This window comes from Rattus norvegicus, chromosome 20 (assembly GCF_021556685.1).
Source record: "Rattus norvegicus strain SHRSP/BbbUtx chromosome 20, alternate assembly SHRSP_T2T, whole genome shotgun sequence".
Classification (NCBI taxonomy): Eukaryota; Metazoa; Chordata; class Mammalia; order Rodentia; family Muridae; genus Rattus; species Rattus norvegicus.
In genome coordinates this window covers 28,771,522-28,791,787 of record NC_141553.1, presented here as the reverse complement: position 1 = coordinate 28,791,787, position 20,266 = coordinate 28,771,522, and the positions used below count along the sequence as shown (strand labels likewise).

Sequence of the window (20,266 nt, the reverse complement as noted above, 5' to 3'; positions counted from 1 at the left end):
ACAGCTGAATGGATAAACTGTGGTACAGCTGTAGAACAGAACGCACCCATAATCAAGCAGATCTGTGAAGGCTGGAGAGACGGCTCAGTGGCTAAGAGTTTGTGTTGCTTCACCAGAGGACCTGTGTTTGCTTTAGAGCGCCCACGGGACAGCAGAAAACCAACTGTACCTCAGTGCCAGGGCATCCACTGCCTTCTTCTGGCCTCCATGGGCCCCAGGTATGTGTTAAGTACACAGACACGCATGCTGGTAAAAACATCCACACACACAAAACAACAACAATAAAAAATTGTTAAAAACAAAAAAGAATGGATTTGTGGTACATACAACAATTTAGATGAATTTCAAAAGCATTCTACTGAACGCAAACATCAAGTCTCAAACAGTGACCGCTGAGCGCGCGCGCACACACGCACGCACGCACACACACACACACACACACACACACTCTCTCTCTCTCTCTCTCTCTCTCTCTCTCTAGCGCGCGCACACATACACACACACACACTCTCTCTCTCTCTCTCTCACACACACACACGCACACACACACACAGACACACACTACAGCAACAGAGGACACATCAACCATGCGCCAAGGAGCAGAGATATGAGAAGCTCTGAGCAGACAGAAATGGCAGGAGAGAGCCTGCAGAGGCTTTCACATCTTGGGGTAATGGAGAAACGAATCTGTACCATTAAATTCTTGCATCCAATTTTGTAGATTTGTGCTGGAGAAAAATAGAAATGCATTTTACTGTATAATAAATTTGGAAGCTTTTAAAAGCCACACTGCCCACTGTAGGATTCACTGATACTACATTCTAGAAAAGGTAACAAAAAACAGAGCAGTGGGTACTGAGGGTCAGAGGGTGAGAGAACAGGATGACCCCAAAGGGGCACAAGGGGCTCTCTGGAGGTAAGGGATCTGTTCTGAACTTGATTCTGTCATTGACTACATGACATTAGTTGCCAAAACCTAAGTATCTACAAAGACAGAGACAATCTCAGCAGCAGCAGCAGCAGCAGCAGCAGCAGCAGCAGCAGCAGCAGCAGCAGCAGCAACAACAACAACAACAACAACAACAAATGATACTTCTGGAGTTGAGGATATAGACATTTAAAACTGTTTAAAGATGTGGTTTTTTAGGGGTTGGGGATTTGGCTCAGTGGTAGAGCACTTACCTAGGAAGTGCAAGGTCCTGGGTTCGGTCCCCAGCCCCGGAAAAAAAAAAAAAAGAAGAAGAAGGAGGAGGAGGAGGAGGAGGAGGAGGAGGAGGAGAAGAAGAAGAAGAAAGAAAAATGTGTTTTTTTTTTAATGTGTATTTACAATAGTTGTGAGCCAACATGTGGGTGTCCGACCTGGGAACTCTGGAAGAGCAGCATGTGCTCTTAACCACCTACCTCTCTAGCCCCAAAGGAAGATGGTTGTTTTCTTGTTTCTGAGCCCAAACTTGGATGATAGTTGCACATGAGTTGTATTTTTACAATTATTTTTTAAAGTGTGTGTGTGTATGCGCGCATCTGAGGCAGAAGATAATTGTGAGTCTAAGGACAGCATGGGCTACAAAATGAGATCCTTTTTGTAAAAGAGAACAAATAGGAAGTTTTATCCAGCCTACCCTGAACTCAAGATATCTTTCTCTACCTGCCTCCCAAGTAGTTTAGACTATAGGTTAAAACCACCATGTCTGGCTAAGGGGTTTCTATATGGGATATATGTATGTGGAAAAAAACTATCTTCTTTTCCCTCCTAGGTTTATGGTAATGCCTCTACAACCAAGGACAGATTTATTAAAATAATATGCAAATATATTTAAATTAAAACAATAATAATAATAATTATTATTATATATGATATGTTTTAAGCCAGGCATGGTGGTATATATATGCCTTTAATTCCAGAAGAAGAGAGGCAGGCAAGTGGATCTGTGTGAGTGTGAGGGCTACAAAATAACACTGTCTTAAAACACACACACACACACACACACACACACACACACACACACACTCTCATGTCCACACACACATATGTATGTACTTTAATGACATCTAGCCACATGAAAGTTATTAGGTAGAGCTAAATATGATAAAAACAATCAAATGGCTCATGTAAGCATATAGCCATATCTTCACTTGTGATTTGTCTATCAGCTAATTCATTTACTGGACAATCTGTTTAGGATACAATGCGTTTTGGCAACATCACTGGGTGACTAAAGCTAAACTTCAAAAAAGCTGAGACTGACCCAAGAGAGCACGTTTTCAGTAAAGAGGAGGGCCAAACGGTGCCAGCAACGATGCACTCCATTCTTCACCAAACACAGAGTCAGAATACTGCCTGGGTGGTCCTGAGATCAAATGCTCGGACTCTGAGGACAGAAGAAGCAATCAGACTGAGCAAGATTGTTTCCTGGTAACCGTTGAGGACTCCACTGCCCAAGTGCCCCTCCCAATAGGTTCTCATCCGACATCTGTAGTAGGTTCAATTTCCACAAGGGGTAAAGGGTACTCATCCAGAAAACATAGTAACAATTTTGTGTCGGAATAAATGTGTGAGTCAATGGCATATCACTCACTGCCACGTTCAGCCTAGAAGAATTACTTGTAGTACAGGCTGATCTGTAAGAATAATGTGTTTATAGACAACTGCACACATCTCTCAGGTATATATGTCTGCCAAATGAAGCCTTTTCCTATATAAATAATCATTTCAGTGTCATTTCCCTAGTATTCACAGAAGTAAACATTGCTATACATACTCCTTTACAACAATTCGCCTGTATTTATGGTCTCTCTAAAAACGAACATGCCAGGCTGACAAACAATCTTAGGGATTTCACAGGGATTTCCTACCTGCTCCTCCCCTCCCGCCATGCTGTCTTTAACTGTTGGTCCAACTTCTAGTTTCCCAGGTACTTTTTCTTTCAAAGAAAAGGGAGAGGTGTCTTGCTATGGTAAGAAGCTGTTCTGAACATCTTGGGCTCAGATGCTCCACTTCTGCCTTGTATGTCATGGGGCCACAGCTCCCTCAGACTGCACAGCACTCCTGGCCACATCCCGCTCTTGACCAGGCACTCTTTAACAAGAGCCTCCTTTTCACTGAAAGCTGTAAACTTTGGGACTTTATTAAACTCAAACGAGACAATGAGAAACTGAACACAGGGAACAGTACAAGCTGCTGTTGTGTGCTTTGTTTCTATTTTGCTTTAATAAGCAGAAGCCCATAAATATCCTACTCTACATAATTAATTAGCTCTAGCGATCAGACTTAACCATCTTGACCTCTTAATGGACAACAATTCCTCAGGAAGTCAAGACTATGTTTCATTACTGATGGCAATTATGTGCTTACCAAGGAAAATATGGATAATAAATTACCACAAATGGCCAGGGTGAGGGCTACAGAGAAGGCGCAGCAGGCAAGAGCACCTCCCACACAAGCATGAGGACCTGAGTTCAAATCCTCATCACGCACATGAATCTGGGCATGGCATCTAATGTGTGTGCCTGTGACACTCCCCCAAACACACTGACACACAGTGGAAACACAGACAGGAGGATCGCAAAGGTTTGCTGACTGCCAGCCTAGCTCCAGCTTACGTCTCAAGGGACCAGTGCAGAGAGTGGTCCAGCAGGGTTCTGATTTCTTCCTCGAGTCTCTCTATACATGGATGCACATGCATCACCCACAGGTATGTACACACACACACACACACACACACACACACACACACACACACACAGACAGTGTAACATGAAGTAAATTATAAATAAATGTTTGCCTAGAAAGTAAAGTAAGTCAATACTGCAAGCCAGGCATGGCACATGCCACTGCCATCCAGAGATCAGAAGAACAAGACATTATGACATCAGCCTCAGAAAGAAAGAGAATCCCACAGCCAATCTGGGTTACATATCAAGGCTCTTCTCAAGCAAGCAAGCAAAATAAAGAGGAAAAACCTGCTGATGGCCTAATTAAAAGAAAACATTACACAAATATATATATATACTTATGTAAATATTATCTTTTTAGAATTCAAAGAGTGAGTTAAGAAAACATTATTTTTGTTACGCTGCAATTCGTGAGGAGCATTATTTGGTCTCCTTGCTGATTCCTGGCACACAGCTCTCTAAAACCATTGGGCTCTCAGAGTGTAGTTTTCTATTGTTGGGAACAAGCAAAAGAAACATATCCTAAGTGCTACCATTTTGTTTTCAGACTCCATTTACTCATAGGGAGAAACTAAATTCAAGGTCCCAGCCAATCTAGTGGGATTTGTTACTAAGAATTAGGAATCCCAATAGCTAAACATCTGTTGTAAACAGTTGTCTGACTCCAGACATCTCAAGGACACCTTGTAAGGAGACAGTTGTCTGCATCCAGCCATCTCAAAGACAACTGGTCTACCTTGCTGGCAGAGTCAAACAAGATCATATTACCAGGCCTAGGAATGAACACCTATCCCACTTCTCCAAAAGTTTCCTTAATTGTCTGTTAACCAGTAAAGAATATAGAAATTGTTGTTATCTAAACCAAGTTGCATTAGTTGTAAAAATATATAACCAACTGCCTATTATGTTTTAATTATCTACACGCAACTGATTTGCACCTCTGTCCCCTTATCACTCTGAGCTCTGGACCTGATGTCTAGGAGAATGAATTAAGGACCTTGAAGCCGGGTACCCTGGATACAGCCCAGTCTCCAATGGTTACTCCCTTGCTTAACCCACAATTGTCTAAGTACAACTGGATAACACTGTAGCTTCCCTCAGCTCCCCTCCTGTTGCTTTAAAAATTGTTGTACAATCTTCCTTCAGGATGTAGTTCAGATCCTCAACTGGCTGACTCCTTAAGTGCTCAGAAAATAAAGCTTTCCTTTTAAGCTTCCATACCTGAAGTGAGTTTTCTTGGCTTCCACCCCAACCCAGCACTGTGATAAATATACAAACGCAGATTGACTACTAGGGGCAGCTTCAGGTGCGAGCTGGTTCCAGAAGGTTGGCACTCTCAGCCCTGCTTCCTATCCCCAGGGAGGGGAAATGTGCTGATGGTTGAGCTGTCCCTGCCAATTATTTCATCAGCCATGGCTCTATGGAACCCCCAAAGACAGGACTGAGCCGGGTCTGGGCTGCTAGAGGTGCTGCTGACAGGATGACAGACCCTCAGGCAGCATGGGAGCACAGCACCCCTTCCTTAAGCAGCTCCTCTACCTTGCCTGCTCACAAGCTGTGTCCTTTACATAAAGAGTAAGATGGCTCAGCAGGTAAAGGCACTTGCCACCAAGGCTAGGGACCTGAGTTTAATCCCTGGATCCACATAGTGGGAGGAGAGAACCTACTCTTGCAAGCTGCCCTCTGATCTCCACGATGCCTGTCTATATGCATGCACACACACACTCTAAAATAGTAAAGACAGGTTGGGGATTTAGCTCAGTGGTAGAGCACTTGCCTAGCAAGCGCAAGGCCCTGGGTTCGGTCCCCAGCTCTGGAAAAAAAAAAAAAAAAAAAAAGGTATCTCGATTCTAAACTAGTAAAGACAGCATTCTCCGGAACTCTGGAAGTTCTTGCAGCAAAAGATCAAATCCAATCAGAAGTGTGAGATACTCACAGCCAAGTCACACAGGAGTCATAGGGAGTATGGGGGCTTACTGCTTGTGAGGGGAGGGAAGGCCAATCTAGTGGGACTGAAGCTTTAACCTGCAGGAGTGTAGATGCACCTGCTCCAGTTAGTGTCAGACCTGAATCAAACAATAAGACACCTATGTGGTGTTAGAGAACAGGTCAGGGAAGAAATCCGCGTGAGGTATCAGATGTGAACCACTGAGTCCTGGGAGACCCAGGAAAGGAAAGCAGTTCTTGTCATGGCTTTAGTTTTCCTTTATACTGTTGAATCCAGGAAATAAAAAGGGTTTTTTCTTATAATGTAAATCCCACTGTAAACCCATGGCATCAATCCTGTCTCTAAGAAACTGTATGGTTTTACATAAAAACTGTCTCCTTTCCATGCTTGGTGGTGCTCACCTGTAATCTCTGCACTTGGGAGGTAGAGAAAGGAGGATCCAGTGTTTCAGATCATCCTCACTTAGATGCAGAGAGAGTTTAAGGCTAACCTGGGCTACATGGAATTATGTCTGGAGGGCTGTGGTCCTGGTCCAACAATACACAGTCTAATTAAATATGGGCAGAAAACTTGAATGGACAAATATTCATTATGAGTCAGGAGGAAAATGTATATCAAAACCACACTGAGACACTTTACCTAGAAAATGTTATCAGAAAATAACAAAGAGAATAAATACAGAAGAAGTGGAATTCGGGTGCATGCTGGTAAAAACACAAAATTGTGGGAATTTCCAGTATGAAAATTCCTCAAGAGTGGAATATTGCATTACCACCACCAACTCCTCCTCCTCCTCTCTTCTTCCTTTCTCCTCCTCATCCTCCTCATCCTCCTCATCCTTCATCCTCCCCCTCCCCCATGCCTCCTTTATGAACAGTGCACTTTTGTATCTGGCCATTTTACTTGGTACAGTGTTACCCAGCTTCATCCATGTTGTGGCCCAGTGCACAACTGTCTATCTTTTGAAAAGTGGACTAATATTCCACGCAGAACAGGCCCCGTCCTGCTCATCCATCTTCCATCAATAGATGCTTGGGCTGTTTACACTTCAGTTTTTGGGACTAACGCTATTGATACCTAAGTATTTATTTGAATCCTTCCTTTTCTAAAATTGTATGTGTATACCTAGGAATGGAATTGGAGATTAGAAGGTAATACATCATGGGGCTGGAAGAGATGGCTTGGTAGTTAAGAGCACTGACTGATCTTCCAGAGGACCCTGGTTCAATTCCCAGCACCACAGGACAGCTAACCTGTACCTCCAGCTCCATGAGGATGGAGAGATGGCTCAGTGGTTAAGAGCAGGCACTGCACTTGCAGAAGACCCAGGTTTGGTTATCAGTACCAACACGGTGGCGGACAACCACCTCCAACGCCAGTTCCTGAAGTCCATCACCCTCTTCTGGTCTCTATGGGCACTGCGTGCACATGCTGCACAGACATACATGGAGGCAAACCCTCACAGACATAAAGTAAAAATAAATAAACCTTAAGACAATAAAAAAACAAGTAGTTTTGACAAGAGGATCTAGCATATGGTGGCCCCCAATATTTTCAAACAGTGATTGACACAGAAAGTGGGAGGGAATAATGTACTAGAATGTTAAGAGATGAAAATGATCTCAGAAATTTTCAAGATTTCAGTGTGAAAGGCAACAGGCCAGAAAGGCCAACTTAAGAACAAAAGTGAACAAGCGACAAACTGGGAAACAAACCCAGATTTAGTAGCTCCTTGTCTGGCCATCTTCTGTACTTTGCTACAGAAATAATGTCAATAGCTTAATATTGAGCGAAGTAACTGGGTGTGGTGCTGTACATTTGTAGTCCCAGGCGAAGAGGAACTGGGGTGGAGGCAGGAGGACCACTGTTAAGGTCGAAGCCTGCCATGGGTACACAGACTTTGCCTTAAAAGCAAACCCAAAGCACGAGGTTAGTATATTTAGCTAATTTCTTACAGTAGAAACTGGGATTTCCCACAACAGCATTCTAGATTCTACAATCCACTCTCCGAACCAATAAAGAGCGCTTCATCTTAACACAGAGTACCCAGTACTCGGGGGTTTACCACCAACTTTAATCTGAGCCTAAGAGAGCGCGCAGCCAAGAAAAATTATTAATGGTAAGAGTTTTCTACAGAGCATGAATGAAAACCCCTAGGCTACAGAAGCTGTGGGAACCGTGCCAAAGCACTGACAACTGAATTGCTTCTTCAAAGGCTGGGTACACACAGTGTGCACACTCCACAAAGCCTGCGATGAGATTAACTGTAAAGACATAAGCAGTGTTGCCTATAGGATGCCTATAGGAGGTCACGGGACGCCAGCTATTACATGAATACTGCCCTCCAGGCGCATCGCCTAGATTAAACATGTCTTCACATTTCCCTCATCTGCTTCTCCCAGGCTGCGTTTGTGTTGCTTTGTTTTGATTTTGAGGCTTCTAGCCCTAGCCTCATACTTACTATGGATAACTTAACTTCTGAGCTTCCTGCTTCCATTTTTAGTGCTGGAATTATAGACCCAGTTATTTTATTCTGAACCTTCCCAAGGAAGTTATGGTCAATACTTCATCCCCAAACATCTTTATAATGTTCTCTTTTATAACTATAAGACAATGATCCCAAATTCAAGTTAGTAACACTTTCTTAATGTATCTTAGTGTATGAACCATGCTCCTGTTTCATGGCCCTGGTTACCTTTTGCCAGATCATTCTGGTTTTTATCCGATTTCCACCAAGAGTTGCTGTGTGGTTTTTTGCTCTATACACATACATACACCCCTTGCTCAAGCAGAATTCCTTTTCATTTTGGGCATGACTACCTTCAGTTTTAAGAACAACTGTGTGCTCTCTTTGGGCCCAGAGACACTGCCTATAGTCAGCAAAAACAGCCTTTTACCACAGCCACCTAGATACCTTTTAGAAGTCTTGTTCCCAGCAGACATCTGCAGGCTCCAAGACAGAGAGGACCACAGCATTTTATACACAGCCCTTTGCAGCACAATTTGATTCTCAATGCCCCACTTTCTACAGTGATTTAGTGGGGGATGTGGAGACCCATCTGGTGGAGGACACAAAGAAATGGGACAGAGAGCGAGGCCCCACCAGCTCCTGAGACTTCTGATCCACTGTACAGTGTCTGATCTGACATGGCTCCTGGCATGAGGAGGATCTTCATGGAAATCTCCACAGGGGAATGGACCTTCCCCTATAAGCTCCTGGACGGATTCTACTAACCAACACAGGTTGCACCCCGATTTACCCTTGAATACATAAACATATCCTAATTGAAGAAAAAGCTATATACGAGCTCATGTAATAAACAATAAAGTTAGATCTGCACTCTGATGCTGGTCTCCAGAGTTGAACCCGGGCATCACTTTAGATTTTGGCTCCTTTTACCCTCCACTGCCCATCTCTGTTCCCACACTTTTTACTAAGGGAACAAAGACAGCTCAAAGTGCTCATGTTGGCTGGCTATTCTACTGACAGGGTTAGTTCTCCAACGTTGCTCTCCGGAGTACAAAGGGAGTAAGCAGAATAAAGGGCAGCAGAGGGTTTCTTTCTACAATAGGCAATGCACTATTTTTTAAGGGGTGTAAGGGTATGTGTGTGCGTGTGTGCATGTGTGTGTGTTGCACTTTCAGGGTTTGGTTCTCTTCCTCCACCATAGACAGGATCTCAGGTCAACACCTGTCTTGCAGAGTCAGCACTTTTACCCGCAGCGTCACCTCATCAACCTCACCACAATGCTTCAAATATTACAGGAAATCCTCTCAATCTCCATCCCCACATTTTGGATCACACCTGTAACCTTAGCACTTAGGAGGCGTGATGGTTTGTATATGCTTGGCCCAGGGAGTCGCACTATTAGAAGGCGTGGCCCTATTGGAGTAGGTGTGGTCCTGTTGGAGTAGGTGTGTTACTGTGGTGGGTGAGCTTTAAGACCCTCCCTCTGGCTGCCTGGAAGCTAGTATTCATCTAGCAGCCATCAGATGAAGATGTAGAACTCTTAGCTCCTTCTGCACCATGCCTACCTGGATGCTACCATGCTTCCTGCCTTGATGATACTGGACTGAACCTCTGAACCTGTGAGCCAGCCCCAATTAAATGTTGTTCTTATGAGAGTTGCCTTGGTCATGGTGTCTATTCACAACTGTAAAACCCTAAGACAGGAGGCTGAGACAGAAGGATTGCTGTGAGTTTGAGGCCAGCTGAGGCTACCTCTGTAGCCTTATCTTTAAAAAAATAATAAAATTTTAATGTTTGCTTCTTTATTTTTCTTGAAAATTATTTTTCATTTGTATCGGGTATCATCCCTAGATGTCTGTCTGTGCATGCCTGGTACTCAGGAAGGTCAGAAGATGCTGGACCCCATAGATATAGTTATAGGCAGAGATATATAAGACACCTTCTGTGTAGGTGCTGGGATTTGAACTCAGGACCTCTGGAAGAGTAGCCAGTGCTCTTAACCACTGAGCCGTCTCTCCAGCCCCACATGTTTCAGTTTCAAATAGTAAAACTCACTTTGAACTTGCTAGTTTTAGCTCAGGAAATATTTAAATTTGCAAGAAAAACTGCATCAACACACCTCTATGTAGCAACCTTTAGCTCCCAATGCCAGATCACTAATTCAATTTAGTCATGGCTTGTGGCTCTCCCGTCCCACCGTGGCCTTCTGTTTTGTAAGTTACGTTTTACACTGTCATCCCTCCTATTTGCAAGTACCCAGGACACCCTGTGTTGAAAATATTGTTTCTTCTTTACAGGACTATGGGTAGGTGTGCTGGCAAATACACACATGTGTAAATAAATATGTTAATAAAATGCAATGCCCTCTTTAAACTGGGAAACCAGTTCTCACTCTTGGATTCTTCAAACACCTGAGCACTTTCTTAATAAGAATAGTTTAACCAATCTTCCAGTTCACTGACATGTATACAACATGGAATTCAACCATCTTAAACTCACGATGATTTGAAGGGTAATACAGTTCACCGCTTAGGCATCTATATATTTTACACACACACACACACACACACACACACACACACACACACACACACACACACAATTCAGATAAGAATTCCAAGAATTAGAAAACTAAAATCACTTAAGACATTATTTCTGCTACTGACACTTACATGTGTATAGAACGTTACATATCCATACTCTTATTATATACTAATTAGCCTCGGCCACCCAAGAGAAAGGCACGGTCACTCCCATGTGCAAAGGGACAATCTCCGGTGTGGAGTGGTTATCCAGCTCACTGTTAAGGGATGGAGTTGGACATTAGAACACACCTCATCGGAACCTCTACGGCCAGTGTCAGCAGCTAGGACAGCAGCTCTCACCCACTGAACGGAGCTCCTGACGACATTTCTTTCCATTGAAAACAAGACAATAAACGGTTCATCGTTTTAACTATAGTCCTCCCTAAAATATAATGAATCATTACAACGAAACATAAAAAGACAGAAAACAAGACACTAACTACTGTCAACTAGTTTTGAAGTTAATATCCACTTAACAGCAATTAGTGAATTATAAGATTTACTTTTCATGCAAGGATCAATACAACGTAGTCTCTGCACCAAGAGACTTGTCAACAGAATAGTGCAGAGGACCTAGAACTTACTCTTACTGATCACACAGCTTTTCAAGTACTTAAAACATCTTCACTCACTGTTTATAAGCTGTAGTCACTTAGTCAACTTAACCCACAACACAAAAAGTACCAGTAATTACTAAGCTTGACACGTAAGTTGTAGCTCAGCAAAAAGAGCATGTGCTGAGAAGAAAGAAAGTGAGACAAACTAGCCAAGGTTACAATATATTACAGGTTACAAAACTCAGATCCTTGGGGGCTGGAAACATGGCTCATTAGTTAAGAGCACTTGCTGCTCTTGTTAAGGACCTGGGTTCGGTTCCAAGCATCCATAATGGTGACTCACAACTACATCAGATCAAGGGATCTGATGGCCTCTTCTGGCCTCTCCAGGCACCAGGCACATACATGGTGAAGACATGTGCTGGCAAAACACACACACACACACACACACACACACACACACACAAAATTAAAATAAATCTAAAAATATATATACTCCAGAGCCAAGACACCACACATGTAATAATGCACATCTATGCAAAGGAAGAGCTCAGATTTCAAATTTTGTAAGTTAATAATAAACATTTTAAAAAGCAAAACCAAACTACAAATATAAGTAATTTATATCGCAAAGGAAAAGAGAACTTCTTCAGTTAGAATACAAATACTTTTTTTTTTTTCCAGAGCTGAGGATTGAACCCAGGGCCTTGCGCTTGTAAGGCAAGCGCTCTACCACTGAGCTAGATCCCCAACCCCAATACAAATACTTTTAACTATTGTTTCCGTCTTCGCACCACTGTCCTCCCTTCAGCAGGACATAATGCCACAATTATTTTTCTTTAGAAACCAAATACTCCCCCATCCCTCCCGTTAATTTGTGTGGTGTGAGACCATGTTGTCCTTTCTCCTAGTCTATGGTAAGAAAGAAACCCAAGCCTGGCCGCAAAAAGCTCTAACCCCCTGGCAGTAGAGAGAGCCTCTCGGATGAGCAAAGGCACAAGCTGGCATTGCTGGCCAATGAGGCACCACACAGTAATGTGCTAGATGTGTAGAAGACATGAGGATCTCTTCTGGGGTTTCTACAGTTGGTTACAGGGTGCGAACCTACTGCTAACCTTTCCTAAGGAGTATAAGGCCAAGTTTCAATTATATTCCTAGAGTTCCCGATTACATCCCTCAAAAGGGAAATGATTCTGAAGATCAGTTATAACCATGACTTGGTGTGTGTATGTGAACTCTCTCTTTTCTTTTCTTTTCTTTTTTTTTTTTGGAGACATGGCTATGTATCCCTGGATGGCCTAGGATAGCGTGGAACTCAAAAGACATCTACTGGCTTCTGCCTCTAGAGAGCTCAGAATAAAAACGTGCACCACCACACTCAGCCCAATGTTACTTTTTGTGTGTGTGTAAAGTTTCCACTTTTGTAGTGAGAAACAAAAACCACTCCAAGATAATGGTCAGGCCTCTCAAACATGCCCAGAGAGTAACATTTAGTATTTTTAAAGAATTATCATTTTTTTCTCATGATTTACTAAAACAGAACACCTATTGGAAAAGAATCCACTTTTTGGGGGGCAACAAAGGAAGCTATTTCTATTATGAGATGGGGGAATGCTGTGGTAAACCTTTTTTCAAAAAATTATTTTTATATAAAAAATATTTTTATATAAAACGAAGTATGCTAAACAACTCTTTGAGGGGAATATGGATAGTATTTAGGATGTGCTCTTTCAACTGTTCAAGATCTTAAACTAGCTTCTCAGGTTAAGAGTGAAAAAATGACATATAAGAAAGGCTTTACTGGCCAGCCTGGAGGCACATGCCTATAATCCCAGCACTTAGGAGCCTGAGGCAGAAGACTACCATTAAGTATCTGGCCAACTGTGGGGGTTGAAGAGGGGAGCTTCATTAATTATTTGAGTTTTTAAAATAATTACAAAGGTCTGAAGTAGTTGTTCAGTTAAATATAACTTATAATTATTTCCTGTGTTATTCAATCATGTGAGAAATTATGTATTGTTAGGTTCTCTCTCTCTCTCTCTCTCTCTCTCTCTCTCTCTTCCTCTCTCTCTCTCCCAAGTATTAGAAAGCAAGTTAGAGCCTGAGGCAGGGTTGTTTATACCCAAGAGTTCAAGGTCAGCTTGAGCAACACAGTAAGGCACTGTCTTGATGGATGGATGGACGGATGGTCAGATGGATTTACTGAATACAGTAACCACTCCGTGAAATATAGGAAGACAACAACAAAGGCAGTAATGCCCTTGCTTTCACCAGCCTTTCTTAGTTCTCTCATTCTCTCCAGGCACACAAGCCACTTCTGAATCTTCACTTTCTTGCTAACATTATTTTGAATGTGCTGACCCTCCGTACTTAGGCATTGACACTTTCTTGGTGTCGGTAGGTAGCCAGGGCGATGTCTTTAAGTGAGACAGAATCAAAGATTTCTGAGAAGTGGGGGACTGAACCTATTGAAGCCTGCAAGGTCCAGGCAGGCCTGTTATCCCACCCACCATTCCGTAGGCTGAGACAGAAAGATTCAGACTTCAAGGCCAAACCAAGTGATAAGGGGAAAAACCTGCCTCAAAAAAAGAACTCAAACAAAACAAAGTGGCTGGAGGCCAGAACACCTTCCTAGGTAAGTGGTGCTCCAAACTCTTTAGGGTAAGATTCTAACTAAGCAAAACATTCAGGATGGTCTAGTCGGCCAACTGTTTGTTCGTTATGTCTCAAATGCTGACAATCAGTGAAACCTAAACTCGCCAACAGCTGTGTCCGCACAATTTCTTTCTAATGTTGCTAAATCACCTCCCTTCTGATCCTACTGACTCCTTTAAAGTAAACAGAGGTTATTAAGGGAGCCACCCCAAAAGTGGATCAAAACATCCATTTAAAAACCAACAGAAAGGGTCTTTCCGAAGCGTCTCAGGAAGAAAATTATTTACTCTTAGTTATAAAATTTTACTCTATTTACAGGTACAAATATTTGCACTTCAAGCAACTGAAAGGGACTGCAAACGTAAAACAAAAAAGGACAAACCCTAGGATTTATTAAGGTGACAACTAATTATAAAACACAGTCCGCCTTAAACTATTCGTCCAGCATTCCCATATAATCAATAATACCTGGCTCATTCTCGAAACATCATGTGGGCAAGCCCCGATTGAGACCGGGCGCAGAGAGAGAAAGAGGGAGAATGAGAACGCGAAGTTGCTGGTGAGGATAAAAACGGAACAGTCCGAGAAATCTGCAGTTTGTTTTGCCTCCCTAAGGAGCCCATGATTGTCCCCCTTTTCTCTATCCCCGATACATGTGTCATCTTTCTGTCGCAGCTCTATACTCCTCCATCCACTTCTGACCACAGCCACGAATTCGGAGAACCAGTGAGGGCTACCCCTGTGTCCTGGCCGAGGGTGGAGAGGATGCACTCAGAGACTAGAAGTCGGGCACTACAAGTTCTCCTTGACAGGGATAAGGGATGATGGGGTGAAGGGAGCGGAGGACAGAGTCCCCTCAGCATATCGCCAACAGCATCACTAAGACAGCAGTCCCCGGCGGACTTGAAAAGTGACCAGATCTCGGAGCTTCTCGAAAGGCTCGTCCCCAAAACGTGCCGGCTCCCCCTCCCCCTCAACCCCTGTCTCCGCACGGCGATCAAAATCCTCACACTCACCCGTCCGCGCTCCAGCTTTAGCAGCAACTCGGAGAATGCCGCCCACCTCTGACAACCATAGAGACGCAGAAGCCGTGGAGCCCAGCTCTGCCTCCTCCGCCCACTCTCACGTGACTCCCTTAGCCGCTGGGCCTGTCGGGATCTTGATGAAACAGAGCGGGGAGGAACGGGGGTGGGGGGGAATGGGGAGGGGCGGAGAAGCAACCCCGCCCTACCCTGGGGCCGGTCCACCCTTCGGATCCGGCCCCGAGTCGAGACTCCGCCCTCGCCTGGGGGCCTGCCCTGTCCTCGGCCCCACCCACATGATCGCGCAACTCCAGCGCTGAAGGCGGGAAAGCTGGCTGGTTTGCAAAATCCCTCCTGCATTCCTTTGCTGATTTTGTTTCTCTGGTGTTCAAGTGCACCTCTTCTGTGCCTCTTTCTAGTTAAATCCCGCCCTTCCGTAAGTGAGAAAGAGATAACGAGGTTCTTCCCACCAGTCTAGAGGCTTCCACTGTTTTTTTTTAGAAACATCTTTTATTTATCCTTTGACAGTTTCATAAGATATAATGTATCTTAATCCTATCCACCTCCAGTTCACTCTCACTCCTTGCAGACCGTCCCCAACTAGTCTCCTAGCACTTGGAACTTAGGGGCTAGTGTGGGTTACTTAGTGTCAAATTATGAAAAAGAGTTTAGCAGGTAAGGAATCTTACTACCAAGCTGGATAACCCATATTTGAGTCCCAGGACACCTACTGTGGAAGCAGAGAACTGACTGATGCAAGCTGTTCTCTAACCTTCAGATTCATGCTGTGGAACAAACAGACAGACTTGGAAGAAGGGAGGGAGATAGGGAGAGAGTAAAAGTCTTCTCTTGAGAAGCTTCTCTTGTTAGCTCCAAAACTTGTAAATTTCACATTGCATCATAAATACCATAGAACACTTTGGAGGCTCACGGGGCAAATTAACTCTTTATCTGAACAAGGTAAAGAGAAAAATCATCAATATATAAGTTGTTGAATAAAGTTTTTCTTTTTTTTTTTTTCCCTTTTTTTCGGAGCTGGGGACCGAACCCAGGTCCTTGCGCTTGCTAGGCAAGCGCTCTACCACTGAGCTAAATCCCCAACCCCTGAATGAAGTTTTTCAGCCAGATGTGGTAGCATACAACTGTAATCTCAGCGTCTGAGAGGCAGAGGCACTAGGATCAGGTGTTCAAAGCCATACTTAGTTACGTAGTGGGTTTGAGGCTAGGCTAGTATGGGCTCTATAAGATCCTATCTGAATAACCAAACTAAACATAAAAATCCATCAAGATCAAGCAAGCAAGGCAATGGTTAAGTTGGGCATGCTGGTATATATATGACCATAACCTCTGTAGAGAGGGAGGCAGAAGGATCAGGAATTGTCCTTAGGTTGTCCTCAGCTACATACATAGCATATTGTTCTCTAACCTCCACCCACAAACACACCGTGGCAGATGTGCCACCCCACATACACATAAGAATAGTAAATAAACATTAGAAGAAATATCCACGTATCCCTTCCCTGACCCACACCAGTAGTTCCTAAGCCACGTTGATAATCAAATGCCTCACACTTATCTGGAGAGTTTTTTCGGTTTTTGGTTTTTGGTTTTTGGTTTGTTTGGTTTTGTTTGTTTGTTTTTGTTTTTGTTTTTTGGGTTTTGTTGTTGTTGTTGTTGTTGTTGTTTTGAGACAGGTCTTTCTATATAGACTGTTCTCAAACTAATGGTAATCTTCCTGCCTCAGCCTCCAAAGGGCAGGGGTTGTAGGCATGCACCACCATGCCTGGCTCAGGGTAAAAAAAACAGATTTCTGGATATACTCACTGGACTAGAATGGTGTTCGGAAATCTGGATTTTCACTGTACCATATGATTTCCATGTAAATGTTGAATAGGAAAAGAAATGCCATAGAATGAAATATCCCTATTTTGCCTTCAGTATAGTGAAGTACATTATACTGGAAGCTCTGTGCTATCAAGAGAGATTTTTTTTTCCTTTCAATTGGGCTAACATATAAATTGCATGCTTTCAAGCGTTTCCTACTTACCTATTTTTATCACATACGTAAAAGTAACAATTCCAGGTATTGCCCACAGCAGGCTCAACTTATTACACCACTGTGAAAAGCGAGTCTCTCCTGCAACAGACGTCTGAGTGAATGAAGCATCATTTCGTAAAACTTTCATTCAATTTCTTTCAAATGAACTCAAGAGAGTCCCCATCTTTCATTGTATTTATCTTCAGAGTTTTAGAAATGATAGTCTTTAAAAACCTATGCAGACTTCCAAAGTTTTCCTCTGTTTGCTGTAGTGCTGGGGATTGAAAGCAAACTTTGTACATTCTAGGAAGCCCTCTAGTACTGAGCTGTTTCCCACAAATTCTTATCGAGAAGCTATTATGTTCCAGTATCATTTAGAAGTAAGTCCTTAGTTGCTATTGTAGTGTGTGCGTTCTTTCCCGATAATTATGGCCAGAAATAATTATATTAAATAAGTAAAAAAACCTTAAAAATCATAAATGTTCCTTTCTTTTTACCACAAAGGAAGCAAGGAAGACTAGCTAAATCGATACATAAGTTTTTTTTTTAAAATCTATTCTTCATTTTGTAGTTGAAGGTAACTACAAAACCAAAGAATTGCTTCTCTTATTTCGATTTCTAAATCTACTTTTTTTCCCAATAAAAGAAGCAGGAGCTCACGGAGAAATGGCTGAACTCAGGACCAGGACAGAGAGGTACCAGCTGATCTGGAACATCTTGTGCTAGAAGGTAAGTTTGTATCCAGGAAATTAAAAGGTGCATGCCAAAAGCTTGAAGGGCTTCCAAACAGTCAACTGTGGATCACTGGAGTATTAAAGAACAATGGGCTGTGTCATGGTTTGTATAGGCTCAGCCTAGGGGTGGTACTATTTGGAGGCGTGGTCTTGTTGGAGTGGGTGTGGCCTTGTTGAAGTGGGCGAGTCACTGTGGGCGTGGGCTTTAAGACCCTTGTCCTGGTTGACAGCCCTTCCTCCCAATCCCCCCAGTGTTACAGCTCAGTAGAAACATCCAGTTTCACTCGACCCTTGGTGAAGTGACATGTGTGCTCTTTATTCCATGCGGACAGGGACTATATGAACTTTGGGAATTTGGGGGGGGGGGGCAATTCATTCTATTGGCTGAGGCTAAGATGCTAGTGATGTCCTATTCACATGGGGAAGAATTCCATGGGCTGTGTCACTGACTACTTGTGACCACCTGGTTAGGGTTCTCCTGCTCCACAGGGAGGGATTTAATCCAACTCCTGCTGTCTCAAAAGGAGATTTAAATCTCAAGTTTTGAGATTTCTGGAATTTGAACATGCTCCACCTTGACAGTTCCATGACATTTTCTCTGGTGGCACGGTCCACCTGCTGCACGGAACGCTGGTTTTATAATTTATTTATGTTTATGTTCATGTGTGTATCCGTGTCTGAAGATTGTCTCCTGGACTGGGGTTACAGGGTTATGAGCCTGCCTGATGTGGGTGCTGAAAACTGAACCCAAATCTTTTGCAAGAACAGCAAGTGCTCTTGACCACTCCAGCCCATACATTTAAGTTTGAAAGTATGCATTTACAGGATTTAGTTTTTAATCTTATTTATGTGTCTATATTCATGCCTGTGCATCCAGTGTGTGTCTCATGTCTGTGGAAGCCAGAAGAGGGTGTCAGATCCACTGGAACTGAGTTATATACAGCTGTGAGCCTCCATGTGAGTTCTGACAGTCAAACCCAGGTCATTTGGAAGAGCGGCCAATTCTCAAAATGATGGAAGTCATTTCTTATGCCCCATACAGGCTTTAAACATGTATGTATGTATGTATATATGTATGTATATATGCATGTATGTATTTATTTTTGAGACAGGGTCTTGCTATGCAGCACTGGATGGTCTGGAACTCACTATGTAGACAAGGCTAGCCTCAAACAGAAAACACAGAGATCCACTTGTCTCTGTCCCTGGAATGATGAGATTAAAGGTATGTGCCACCACCCCTGGCTAGGATTTAAATTTTTTAAATATACAAAGATATGTAAAAAATATCCCTTGTATCTTTGTTCCAGAGACCCTTAAATTTACTTATAGGCAAGCACTGATGTTAGTTTTCTGCATTTATTATTTTTGAAGTATACAAAATAACAGGTTTCATTATGACATTTCTGTGTATAATATACATGGTTTTACTTTGCTCATCTATACTCCCAGGTCTCTCTTCTTCCTCCTACTTCTACATCTTTTTTTTTTTTTCTTTTTTTTTCCAGGGCTGGGGACCGAACCCAGGGCCTTGCGCTCGCTAGGCAAGCGCTCTACCGCTGAGCTAAATCCCCAACCCCTACATCTTTTATTCTTATAAAATCACATGTTGGAGCCAGGTACACAGCTTTGGGGAAATGGAGGCAGGAGGATCAGACGTTCAAAGTCATCCTGGGCTACAGTTCAAGGCTAGCCTGGGCTATCTGAGACAAAGTCTCAAAACAAAACAAAACAAGTCTAAGATCAAAAGCCACGAGTGCCCCCGGCACCACGTCTCCGTGCTGCTTTTGTGTTCTCCTGCACATCATGGCCAGCCTTAATGACTTCGAAGGGAAGTGGTGCCTGGTGGAAAGCCACGGCTTTGAGGACTACGTGAAGGAGCTAGGAGTAGGGCTGGCTCTTGAATGGGTGCCATGGCCAAACCAGACTGCGTGATTACCTGTGAAGGCAACAACATCACCGTCAAAACCGAGAGCACGGTGAAGACAACCGTGTTTTCTTGCACCCTGGGAGAGAAGTTTGATGAAACCACAGCTGATGGCAGGAAAACTGAGATGTTCAGCACCTTCGCCCTGGTCCAGCACCAGAAGTGGGAAGGGAAAGAAAGCACGATAACGAGAAAACTGAAGGACGGGAAGATGGTGGTGGAATGTGTCAGGAACAATGCCGTCTGTACTCCGAGCTATGAGAAGGTACAATGAGGACTGACTTCCTTGACATCCTGGACAGCAGTCAGCACCCGAGGGAATAAGCTCAATTCAATGAGCAGGTCGCACAGAGCCACACTGCGTCGCTGCTTTGGTTTGATTTTTCATGACTGTTCATCACAGACACTTTACCTGAAACCCATGTCAAACCGTTGGTTTACCCAGGATCATTCCTTTGGTTAGTAAATAAATGTGTTTGTGCTTAAAAAAAAAAAAAAAAAAAAAAAAAAACAAGGGGTTGGGGATTTAGCTCAGTGGTAGAGCGCTTGCCTAGGAAGCGCAAGGCCCTGGGTTCGGTCCCCAGCTCCGAAAAAAAAAAAGAACCAAAAAAAAAAAAAAATCAAAAGCAACAAAATCAAATAAATGGCACAGTGGTAA

The 20,266-nt window shown here is 43.2% G+C and overlaps 1 protein-coding gene and 1 pseudogene across 2 annotated transcripts in view; one reads left to right on the top strand and one right to left on the bottom strand.

The window, feature by feature from the left end:
* Micu1 (mitochondrial calcium uptake 1) overlaps nucleotides 1–15,022 on the bottom strand; it is a 145,999-nt gene extending 130,977 nt beyond the window's left edge. Inside the window, exon 1 of one of the 2 annotated variants that reach the window (XM_087597903.1) lies at nucleotides 14,904–15,022. The gene's annotated coding sequence lies outside the window, so the exon portion shown is untranslated. 2 annotated transcript variants of the gene reach the window in all.
* Nucleotides 15,023–19,388: 4,366 nt separating this feature from the next.
* On the top strand, nucleotides 19,389–19,882 carry Fabp5-ps3 (fatty acid binding protein 5, pseudogene 3; annotated as a pseudogene).
* Nucleotides 19,883–20,266: the final 384 nt, after the last annotated feature.